Here is a 10848-nt window from a genome sequence, read left to right as displayed (position 1 = left end):
ATATAATGCTTATTAAATCCACTGAGTACCATATGTTGCGCTGTGATTTTTTGTCTAGGTAATGGATAACTTCTACTTGTTTAAGCTTTCAAATGCATATTTGGATGAATCAACAAGATGCTCATGGAATTTTACTTCAACTGTTATTATTAATCTTTTATTGGCTTTAATGATGGATATTGGGCTCTTTTTCTTACTTTGGTAATTTGAATTGACCGGAAAATTTGACAATCAATTAATTTAGCATTAACATGCCCTTTGAAAGATAGTAAGATAATTAAATTGGGCCATTATGGCTAATAACCAATGATGGGTTATCTTGCTGTGTGCTTGGTTTTCATTTATTAGCTACATAGTTTTTTTTTTCCTTATTGGATTCTTGTTTAATTAGAGTACTTGTGAATTTACATGTTAAATAATATTAGTCTAAGCTTGCTATACAATCTGTGGAGTTGGGTTTTAGTTAGACTTAAAAATGAAGCTTTGGTAGATGTGTTTTGTAATTTTTTTTTTTTTTAAAAAAAACATCAAAGTGGGTTTGAGATTTTTTTTTTTTCCAGTTTTTGACTCAATTAAGCTTGAACCATATCAGGCCCAATTAATAAAAGCTATAAGTAGCCCAATCTTAATAAGAACATCTAGCTGGCCTGTTTTCTTTTATTGATAGAATGCCAAGCTTTTCAGAAGTAGCCGAGTCTTTCTTTTTAGCAAGAATTTCATCCAGAAGTTGGTGTAAGCAATTTGCAAATCACGCTCCTCCAATATTGTACTCCATAATCGATGACCTCCCAATAATCTCAAAGTTTACGAAGAATAATGGACACCATTAGAATGCTTTAGGCACGACTTAATCTATCATCGTGATTACGTATACGTTCGCGTAACATAATTATGATTTTTTCTAAAAATAAATCGGGGTATGCGTCCGCGCACTTAAACAAAACTTTCTTAATATCAATAAAGCGTGATTATGATTCTTGACGCGCCAAACAAAATGGGTACACGTACGCGTGACTCCTTTTAATATAAAACAATCCCATTTCGAATAATGTCACTTAAATTGAAAAAAACTCCCCTTATACCCCTTACGGGGTATAGGTAAAAAGGAGATGTGACAGTTCTGACAACTCTGCTGGGGATAAGAACCCAGAACTTCTGGTTCAGGGTTTAAGAATTCGAGCTTATTAATGCGATTTTTATTTGGCTTTATTGTTGATATTACTGTATTTTGTGGACTTAATGTGCTAATTGTCATTTACCGCTTTGATATTACTTGAACTGTATTTAATGTCTTCTTACGCCACCCCTCTGAGTCTTCTGAAAATGGTGCACACGTTCGCGTGACCCGCTTTTTCTGTAGAAATTATACCAAATAGATCGAGGCTGGACCAGCAACAAGGCCGGGTAGACTTTAGTGCTCCCAGTACTTTGCCCCCTCTTCGGCCCCAATTGTCCGCTCGGGTAAGCCAGGTCTAGAACAATACACCCAGGTTTTAAACCTAGAATAACGCAGCCTCATGCCGGATCCCTAGTAGGAACGCTTGTTTGTATCACGTGCATTTGACTTTGGGAACTCAACACAGGGGTTGGGTCTGTCTAGGACAGGTTTACCCAAATTAAAAGACCATCCTGATGCATCTTACGTGCTACTTGCGCATCTGTTTGTTTCGGCTTGCATGTTGACCAGCTTCTAGAATAGGGAAAGAAAATCAAAAAAGAAAAAAAAAGAGAAAAAAAATAGAAAATCAAAGAGTGAGAGGTAGGTATTGAGAAAATTCTGAAAATCTGCCAAAATTCTGCAAAAAAGGTCATTTCAATATGAGCCAAAATTTTCAAGTGTCATGTTTTCCTGTTTCGTCAAAACAGGGGCAGAACTACGCGGGTTTGATTCTCACCGGATGTGAGATACGTAGGCAAACCTCATCGGTTCCGGCCCCAATTTTCAAAAATCCAAAAAACAAATCTTTAATTCCTTCTTTAGAAGTCTTTCTTTAGAAAATCCCGAATAAAATTTTTTAAAATCAAAATATTTTCTACCTTATTTTTAGAAGTTTTTTCCCCAAAGATTCAAAAAAAAAAAATCAAAAATCCAAAAAAATAAATATTTTTCTTTCTTCTTTAGAAGTTTTTCTTTCAAAAATTTTAAAAATAAAAAAATCCAAAAATATTTTCATTCTCCTTTCGAAAATTTAAAAGAAAATTCGAAATTCACAAATATTTTCTTTTTTCTTTAGAAGTATTTCTTTCATAAATTCAAAATAAAAGTCCAAAAATTCAAAAATATTTTCTTTCTTCTTTAGAAGTTTTTCTTTCGAAATTCGAAAAAAAAACAACAAATCGAAATCCAAAAAATATTTTCTTTCTTCTTTATAAGTCTTTCTTCGAAAATAAAAAAAAAGTTAGTCTATTTACTTTATTCTTAATCTTCCCGAACTACACAAGATCTGATTCATGTTCCCACATGATACGTAGGTAGCCCACATCAGGTTCGATCAACCATAGAAAAGAAAAAGAAGAAAAAAAATGAAAAATAAAATTAAAAATATTGATAATAATAAGGACGATTGAGTCCATTCTAACATGTTTTGTTTTGAATTGTGAAAAAATTTGAGGTGGTCGGTTTGTGGTAAGCTGGAAATACAAGATTCAAAGAAAAATGATAACTAACATCGAAGCTGTTACAAGTGCTCAAGAGACTCAGAGTCAAAGGGTTCAACAAGAGTCTATTGTGTTTGAGAAAAATAGAATACTGAAACAGCAAATGACCGAAATGTGTCAAGCATGGGCCAGTGGCCAAGGACAGCCTTGTCATGAGTCACAATTTTCTACACAACAAGAGTAGTACCACTCTCCTGAGTACCACTCGTACTCGTTTGATCTTCCTGCAAATATTGAGAAGCCTGCCCGAAAGATGGTGCAGGAAGAAATGACCCAAAGAGTGAAAAGCTTAGAACAACGGTTGAAAAACATGCAAGGGTTGGCAGGTCAAAAGAGTGTTGCCTTCAAAGATCTATGCATATTCCCCGATGTCCACTTGCTGCCTGGTTTCAAGACTCCCAAATTTGAAAAGTATGATAGACATGGAGACCCCATAGCCCACCTGAAAAGGTATTGCAATCAACTGAGAGGTGCGGGAGGAAACGAAGAATTGCTGATGGCCTATTTTGGGGAAAGCCTTACGGGAGTAGCATCCGAATGATTTTTGGATGAAGACACATCTCGCTGGTACGTTTGGAATGACATGGCACAAGCCTTTGTCAATCAGTTCCAATACAACATCGACATTGCCCCAGACCGCATTTCCCTTTCAAACCTAAAGAAGAAACCAAGTGAAAGTTTCAGGGAATATGCCATTAAATGGAGAGAGCAAGCAGCTCGAGTTAAGCCACCCATGGATGACCACGAGCTAATCACTGTCTTCCTTCAAGCGCAAGAGCCAGATTACTTTTAAAACATGATGTCCGCAGTTGGCAAATCCTTCTCGAAAGCAATCGAAATGGGAGAAATGGTCTTAAGACAGGCAAAATTATAAGTCAAGCAGTTTTTAAAGCCGCAACTCAGGATGTCCGGGTTGAATCTGATAATTTTAGCGACACAAATGAGAAGGTTGAAGAAATCATGATGACATTAGGGCCGAGAAGAGGTCCTAGGAGAACATCTCGAAGGTATGAGTAGCCTCATCAAGTTTTCCATGACTCCCCTGAGCAGTATTATCCTCCTCAGAACCCTCAATACTCTGTCGCTCCACCTCAGTATGTTGTCTAGCCACCAAAACACCCCAGAAGGCGAGCACGAGCATCACGAAATCTCCAACAGCCTCCACAAAACTTTCAGGTGCCCTATAACCCACATCCAAGCCAAAGGTATAAAGAGGAACAAAGGTTGAAAGATAATTTTATACCAATAGGAGAGTCCTATGCAAGCTTATTTGAGAAGTTAAAGCATTATAACATGATTGCACCTATTCCTCCAAATCATGTGGACCCACGTGCGAGAAGCTTTGACCCTTCTAAAAGGTGTGAATACCATTCCAATGCCCAGGGGCACAATATTGAAAGCTGTCGGGATTTGAAAAGAGAAATAGAAAGGATGATCCAGGAAAATCTGATTGTGATCCAAGACAGTGACACCCAGAATATCGCGCAGAATCCTTTACCTGCACATTATGATGCACGCTTTGTGGGGATGATGCCTGGTGACATGGAGTTTGAGAATTCTCTCAGGAGCTTGCTAACTGAAGTTAATGATGTTGAAATTGGAGAAGGCTTTGCTGATTCTGATGAGCAAATTTGTGGCTAAATGTCAAGCCTAGTAATTGAAAAGTCATTCCCTCTTCACTAGGAAGGAATCTTGGTAGCTTGTTTTGATGTTTTTTCTATTATCTGGGTTATTTCAGGGTTGTGATCCAGATTTTATTTGTTTTATTGAGTCAAACCCTTCTATCCCTCCATTTTGTCTGTGTGAGTCTTGTCCGTTTGTTCTGTTGCTATTTTCATTATTCGGGTTATTTTAGGGTTGTAACTCGGATCTTGGGTTGTTTGTCTTGTTGTCAAATCCTTTCATCATTTACTCAATAAAACACAGTTTGTCCTTTTGTGTCATTTTGTTCCTAGTTCTTTTTTCGCTAGTTCTAATGACATGACATGCATGCGGAAATTTTGTCAAGATCTTAGAAACTGATTTAATATGGAATTGGATAATTGAAAAAAAAATACTTTTGAGAATGAATAAAGAGTTGAGATACTTTGGAATTGAGGTCGAGTAAAATTCACCTTCAAATCATGGTGAAGATCGGGCTTGAGGATGTTTAATCAATTGAAGTTTGTTGGTAAGTTTGCCATTAAGGGATGGAAAGTGTCTTGTGACCACGACACACCAAGAAGACAGACATGTTCGTCAATGCTGTGATTGCGAAAAGATACTATAATTGGTGTTCTCAAGGTTGGGAGGCCCTTTTTCTGCTATCCAAACACTTTATACCCTTTGTTACCCCTTTTGAACATGTGTTATTTTCTTTGACCACCCTCTTTTGGAATCAAGTTTAGAGTCAAGAGTCAAAAAAAATGAAAAAAAGAAAAAGCAAAGAAAAGTCCATGCCCCAAGAGTACAAACTGGGGCAGCTTTTAGAAAGTTCAAGTGAAAAAAAAGAAGAAAAGAATTGTCAAAGGTCCATGCCCTCAAAAATAGAAGCTGTGGCAAACAAAAAAAAAGAAGAAAAAGAAAAGGAAAAAAAAGAGAAAAGAAAAGAAAAGAAAAGAAAAAAAAACAGAAAGAGAGATGAAAACTAATTTAGGTCAGATGTTTGAACTACGTTCGACCCGATTCCTTAAAAAATAAGGATACATAGGCAGCCTCACGGTTCGGTCCAACCAAATAAGAATTCAAAAAAAAAAAATCCAAAAAATCCCCAATAGCTGAAACTGGGGCAGAGAGTTTATTTCACTTTTGAAAAAGTCGATTCCAAGAGTTGTAAGTCCACAACCCCTCATTTTGAGTCCATTTTGAGCCTTCATGCCGACCCTTCTTTCCAACCCTATCCAAAATTCTTTCAAATAAAGACCTCCCAATATGCCTTTAAGAATGCCAAGAGAAGCATGCAATGAGCAATGGTTGTCACACGACATAGAACACTGTCAAGTTGCTCAAAAAAGTAAGAAAAAGAAAAAGAAAAAGAAAAAGAAAAATGAGAGAGTCTTACTAGTGAAAACCCTCACGGGCACAATAAGGCGACGGTAAGTAGAGATGAATAAATGAGAGAGACTTGTTGGTGAAAACCCCTCGGGGCATCGCTAGTCAGTAGTGAGTTGTGAAGCTGATGCAAAAATTGACACGACAAGCCCAACTTCAAAGGTCGTAAGAATGGTAAAATGGAAGATTGAATTAGTTTGATAGATCGGCCATTAAGTTCAAAATGCATGTCATGATCATTAAGGCTAGTTATTGAAAAAAAAGAAAAAAAAAGAAAAAAAACCCTTCCTTCTATCCTTCCCGACAGAGACATTTCTTGTTAACATTAGTTCTTTGCATCACTTGTGTCCTCCACTCTGAGTCAGTCCTTGTCAAAACAAGCAAGAAAAAATTTCAAAATCTGCTACCAGCTTTTCAGTTGCACAAAGTAAATTTGGCCAACACACTCAGTTGTTACTGTCAATGAGCCTTGAGGATTCATACAAAGGTTCCCCCAAAAAAGACTCTTGTCAGCCTACTTGACGTAAGCAAAGATGACTGGTAATTCTCTCTGACACACAAATTGCTCAAAAAGCAAGAAGTCATTCAAGATATCAGAAAAGGTCACCTAAGCAAAAATCTCCAGTTGGGATAGGGCTGATTGAGCCACAAGTACAAATGATACTAGGTGTGAAACAATTAGGGTTGATGCAGAGCAAAAGTCTCTTGAAGCCGACTCAAGCTGATTAAGTAGAAGCCAAGCTGCCCAAGACTCAGGGCCACAAACCGACTACCATTTTCAAAACTGACAAATTTTTCTTTGTTTGAAACAGGAACAAAGCGGTGCAAGGAAAGTAATTCAAAAAGAGAAAAAAATGAAAAAAGAAAAAAAACAACAAAAAAAAAAAAGAAAGAAGAAAAAGAAAAGACGAGAAGAGCCAACAAAGGAAAGTTTCTCAAATATTTGCCTTTATTTGTCTTGCTATTGTGCATAAAATCTTGCCATTGATCTGTACATTTTTCCTCCTAGGATAAAAAGTCCTAGTCTGATGGATTTTCCTCCCAATCGAAATCTTAGTCGGATGAATTTTGTCCTAAGGTAAGACCTAGTCTGATGAACTTTCTCCTAGGATCAAAATCTTAGTCTGATGAATTTTTCTCCTAAGATAGAAGACCTAGTCTGATGAACTTTCTCCTAGGATAAAAATCTTAGTCTGATAAATCCTTCTCCTAAGATAGAAGACCTAGTCTGATGAACTTTCTCCTAGGATAAAAATCTTAGTCCGATGAATCTTTCTCCTAAGATAGAAGACCTAGTATGATGAACTTTCTCCTAGGATCAAAATCTTAGTCTGATGAATCTTTCTCCTAAGATACCAAAAAAAGTGACCTAGTCTGATGAATTTTCTCCTAGGATCAAAATCTTAGTCTGATGAATCTTTCTCCTAAGATACCAAAAAGAGACCTAATCTGATGAACTTTTCTTCTAGGATCAAAATCTTAGTCTGATGAATTTTTCTCCTAAGATAGAAAACCTAGTCCGATGAATTTTATCCTAGGATAATAATTAAAAAAAAGGAAGACTGAATTCGAAAAAAAAGGGAAGTCTGGATTTGAAAAAAAGGGTCAATTTTTAGTTTTCTTGAAATCAAGGGTCCCGCCTGGAGAATAGAGTCAGTCTTTACTTTAGTCAAGCTTAGTTTATAGTTTTCCGCAAGTTCAATCACGCATAGGAGACACACGTCCTAGTCGAGTCATTAATTTTACTCTCATCATTGCATCCTCCATCAGCAGCGTAGGTGATTTATAGTTTTGTTAACAACTCACAAATCTTCCTAGTGTAAACTGGGGCAGAAAAATTTCTTTTGTTTTGTCTGTTTTGTTGTAGAATCAGGTGCCCACCTGGAGAACAAGAAAAAACAGTTCAAGTTTTGAGGAAACCAGTGTAAGTTTCAAAGGAAGACAGTTCAAGTTTCAGCAATCAGGCGCCCACCTGGAGAACAAGGGAAAACAATTTGAGTTTCAAGGGAAAGCAGTTCAAGTTTCAAAGGAAAACAGTTCAAGTTAGAATTAGCAGAAGCTTGAGGCAAGAAGGCGAGTCAACAGACGAGATGATCAATGGAAGTAACCTCAGTCCCGAATTAAAAAAAAAACAAAACAAAAAAAAATAATAAAAGAAAAAGGGAAAAAGGGAGTGAATCCAAAAATGCAGAAGCTGAAACAAGAGGCGGATTGCTCAAGACATGACTGAGGTCACAAGCACTGCATGTCCGATCTTGATCCAAAAAACTAAAGAAGAACGAGCTAGCACCTGCAACTAACAAGCGCCAAGGTTCAAATCTAAAGTGTGCATGAAGAACCATTCAAGACTCCAGATCAAGCTTCAGAAGACTTATAGATAGGAATCTTATAACTCATAGTTGACAGACTTAGTTAGTTTTTTTTTTTTTTTGATTTTTGGTGTAATAACAGGACCACAGACAGGAACCTCAGCGGAACGACACCTTGATCGACTCTCCACCTCGGTACTCCATCACCTCATTTACTTATGAACTACACGTGATCTGATTCCTTTATAGCTAAGGATATGTAGGCAGCTCAGATACCAGGGCTCGGTCGCATTCTCTTCCTTTCTCTTAGTTTTGGTCTATCTAAATAAGGGTCGGGTCAAAACCTGTCTAGTCGTTCTTTGTCTGAAAATACTTCGTATTTCCAGTCAAAGAGGGGCAGCTGTAGACATGTGATTTTTGAACCTCCCTGAAATTTCACCCACTTTAGCATGCAAATTTTTTATTTAGGTTTAATATAGTTATTTCAACTAATTTTGACTCTATTTGCTTTATTTTATCACAAAAAAATAAAAATTACAAAAAATATTTTCTCTTATTTAGCTAGTTAATATTTTTATCTAATTACTTTTAATTTGTCTACTAAATTCAAAAATACAAAAGCAATTCTAGGAATGTTATCTTAATGATTTTTCTATTTTTTTTGTATTTATTTTTTATCTTTTAGTATGATATTTTGAAAATACTAAAAATAGTTTTGTTTTAACGGTCAGTCTTATTTTAATAGTTATTTTACTTAAGTAGGACTAATTAATAAATGAGGTCGTATTTTAATCTCGTTCGCGGGGAAAGAATAAAACTTGGGCTCGAACAACCCATTTTTAGGCCTAATTTTCGGACCTAGCCCATAATAACCCAAGCCCAATACCCCTAAAATCCTAGACTTAGACTATAAAAGGACCCTAGACCTAACGCCTAAAAGGCGGGGGACATAAAGAAAAACAAGAAAAGAAGAAAAAAAAACAGTGGGCAGCAGCATCATAAAAAGAAAAAACGCAGCTGCCTCATGCGAGCAGCTGCTGCTGATCTTCTTCCTCCCAAACAAACCCCTTCTTCTTCACAAAATTCTCAGTTGCTCACCACCTCCAAACCACCACTAAACTCCATTTTTAGCCAAGAAAGTAACCTGAAAACTCCATGAACATTAGTTAAAATCTCCAGCAAAAACAACATGTAGAGCACCATTGTTAGCTGCCTCTTTGAAGTAAAAAAACAATAGCTTTTTAGCTGCAAAAATCACAAAAAATAGCCTCCAAAACAGCAAAAAACGCAGCTAAAATCTGCCAAAAAATGCAGCAAAACTAGTTGTAAAGCTGGTGAAAAAAAGCCCCAAAATGGTAGCTGAAAATCTGCTCAAATCAGTTGAAGATAGCCCTTCGAAATCAGCAAATCAGCTGCGAAAATGATTAAAAAACACAACCATGAAACTCCTCAAAATCCCACCTGAAACCAACGACTTTTTCTCCACGAAGCCCTGCAGATCTTAACCAAAAATGGAGTAGATCAAGTGAAATCTTCTGAAGGTCCGTTCGAGTCCAGCTAAGGTCCTGTTCGCGTTTTCGTTTCTGGCCGTTTGTCGGGTTGTCAATTTCCTCCTCATTTTGTACATTGCCGAAGGTTTGAGTCAATTCTGGAAAGGAAATTATCAAAGGTACATTTCAATTACATAATGCTTATTAAATCCACTGAGTACCATATGTTGCGCTGTGATTTTTTGTCTAGTTAATGGATAGCTTCTACTTGTTTAAGCTTTCAAATGCATATTTGGATGAATCAACAAGATGCTCATGGAATTTTACTTCAACTGTTATTGTTAATCTTTTATTGGCTTTAATGATGGATATTGGGCTCTTTTTCTTACTTTGGTAATTTGAGTTGACTGGAAAATTTGACAATCAATTAATTTAGCATTAACATGCCCTTTGGAAGATAGTAAGATAATAATATTGGGCCATTATGGCTAATAACCAATGATGAGTTATCTTGATGTGTGCTTGGTTTTCATTTATTAGCTACATAGTTTTTTTTCCTTATTGGATTCTTGTTTAATTAGAGTACTTGTGAATTTACATGTTAAATAATATTGGTCTAAGCTTGCTATACAATCTGTGGAGTTGAGTTTTAGTTAGACTTAGAAAATGAAGCTTTGGCAGATGTGTTTTGTATTTTTTTTTTTAAAAATACATCAATGTGGGTTTGAGATTTGTTTTTCATTTTTTGACTCAATTAAGCTTGAACCATATCAGGCCAATTAATAAAAGCTATAGGTAGCCCAATCTTAATAAGAACATCTAGCTGGCCCGTTTTCTTTTATTGCTAGAATGCCAAGCTTTTCAGAAGTAGCCGAGTCTTTCTTTTTAGCAAGAATTTCATCCAGAAGTTGGTGTAAGCAATTTGCAAATCACGCTCCTCCAATATTGTACTCCATAATCGATGACCTCCCAATAATCTCAAAGTTTACGAAGAATAATGGACACCATTAGAATGCTTTAGGCACGACTTAATCTATCATCGTGATTATGTATACGTTCGCGTAACATAATTATGATTTTTTCTAAAAATAAATCGGGGTATGCGTTCGCACAACTTCAACAAAACTTTCTTAATGTCAATAAAGCGTGATTAATTATGGACACGTACGCGTGACATGATTCTTGACGCGCCAAACAAAATGGGTACACGTACGCGTGACTCCTTTTAAGATAACTTCCTAATTAAAAGCGGCTAATGCACATAGGTTCTAAAATCGAGTAATTAAACAATTTGATTAAGCCAAGTATGATCAAAGCGACCGTGCTAAAACCACGGAACCCGGGAATGCCTAACACCTTCT

General features: G+C 36.4%; 1 protein-coding gene across 8 annotated transcripts in view; it reads left to right on the top strand.

Annotated features, from left to right (window-relative positions):
- The first annotated feature begins 8739 nt into the window (after positions 1–8739).
- The window catches only part of LOC104222128 (uncharacterized), a 43190-nt gene continuing 41081 nt past the window's right edge, over positions 8740–10848 (top strand). For all 8 annotated transcript variants that reach the window (XM_070163171.1, XM_070163169.1, XM_070163168.1 and 5 more), the window contains exon 1: positions 8740–9666. The gene's annotated coding sequence lies outside the window, so the exon portion shown is untranslated. The remainder of the gene's footprint in view (positions 9667–10848) is intronic.

This window comes from Nicotiana sylvestris, chromosome 12 (assembly GCF_000393655.2).
Source record: "Nicotiana sylvestris chromosome 12, ASM39365v2, whole genome shotgun sequence".
NCBI lineage: Eukaryota > Viridiplantae > Streptophyta > Magnoliopsida > Solanales > Solanaceae > Nicotiana > Nicotiana sylvestris.
The sequence above is the reverse complement of the archived record's forward strand: the minus strand, read 5'-3'. Positions and strand labels throughout refer to the sequence as shown.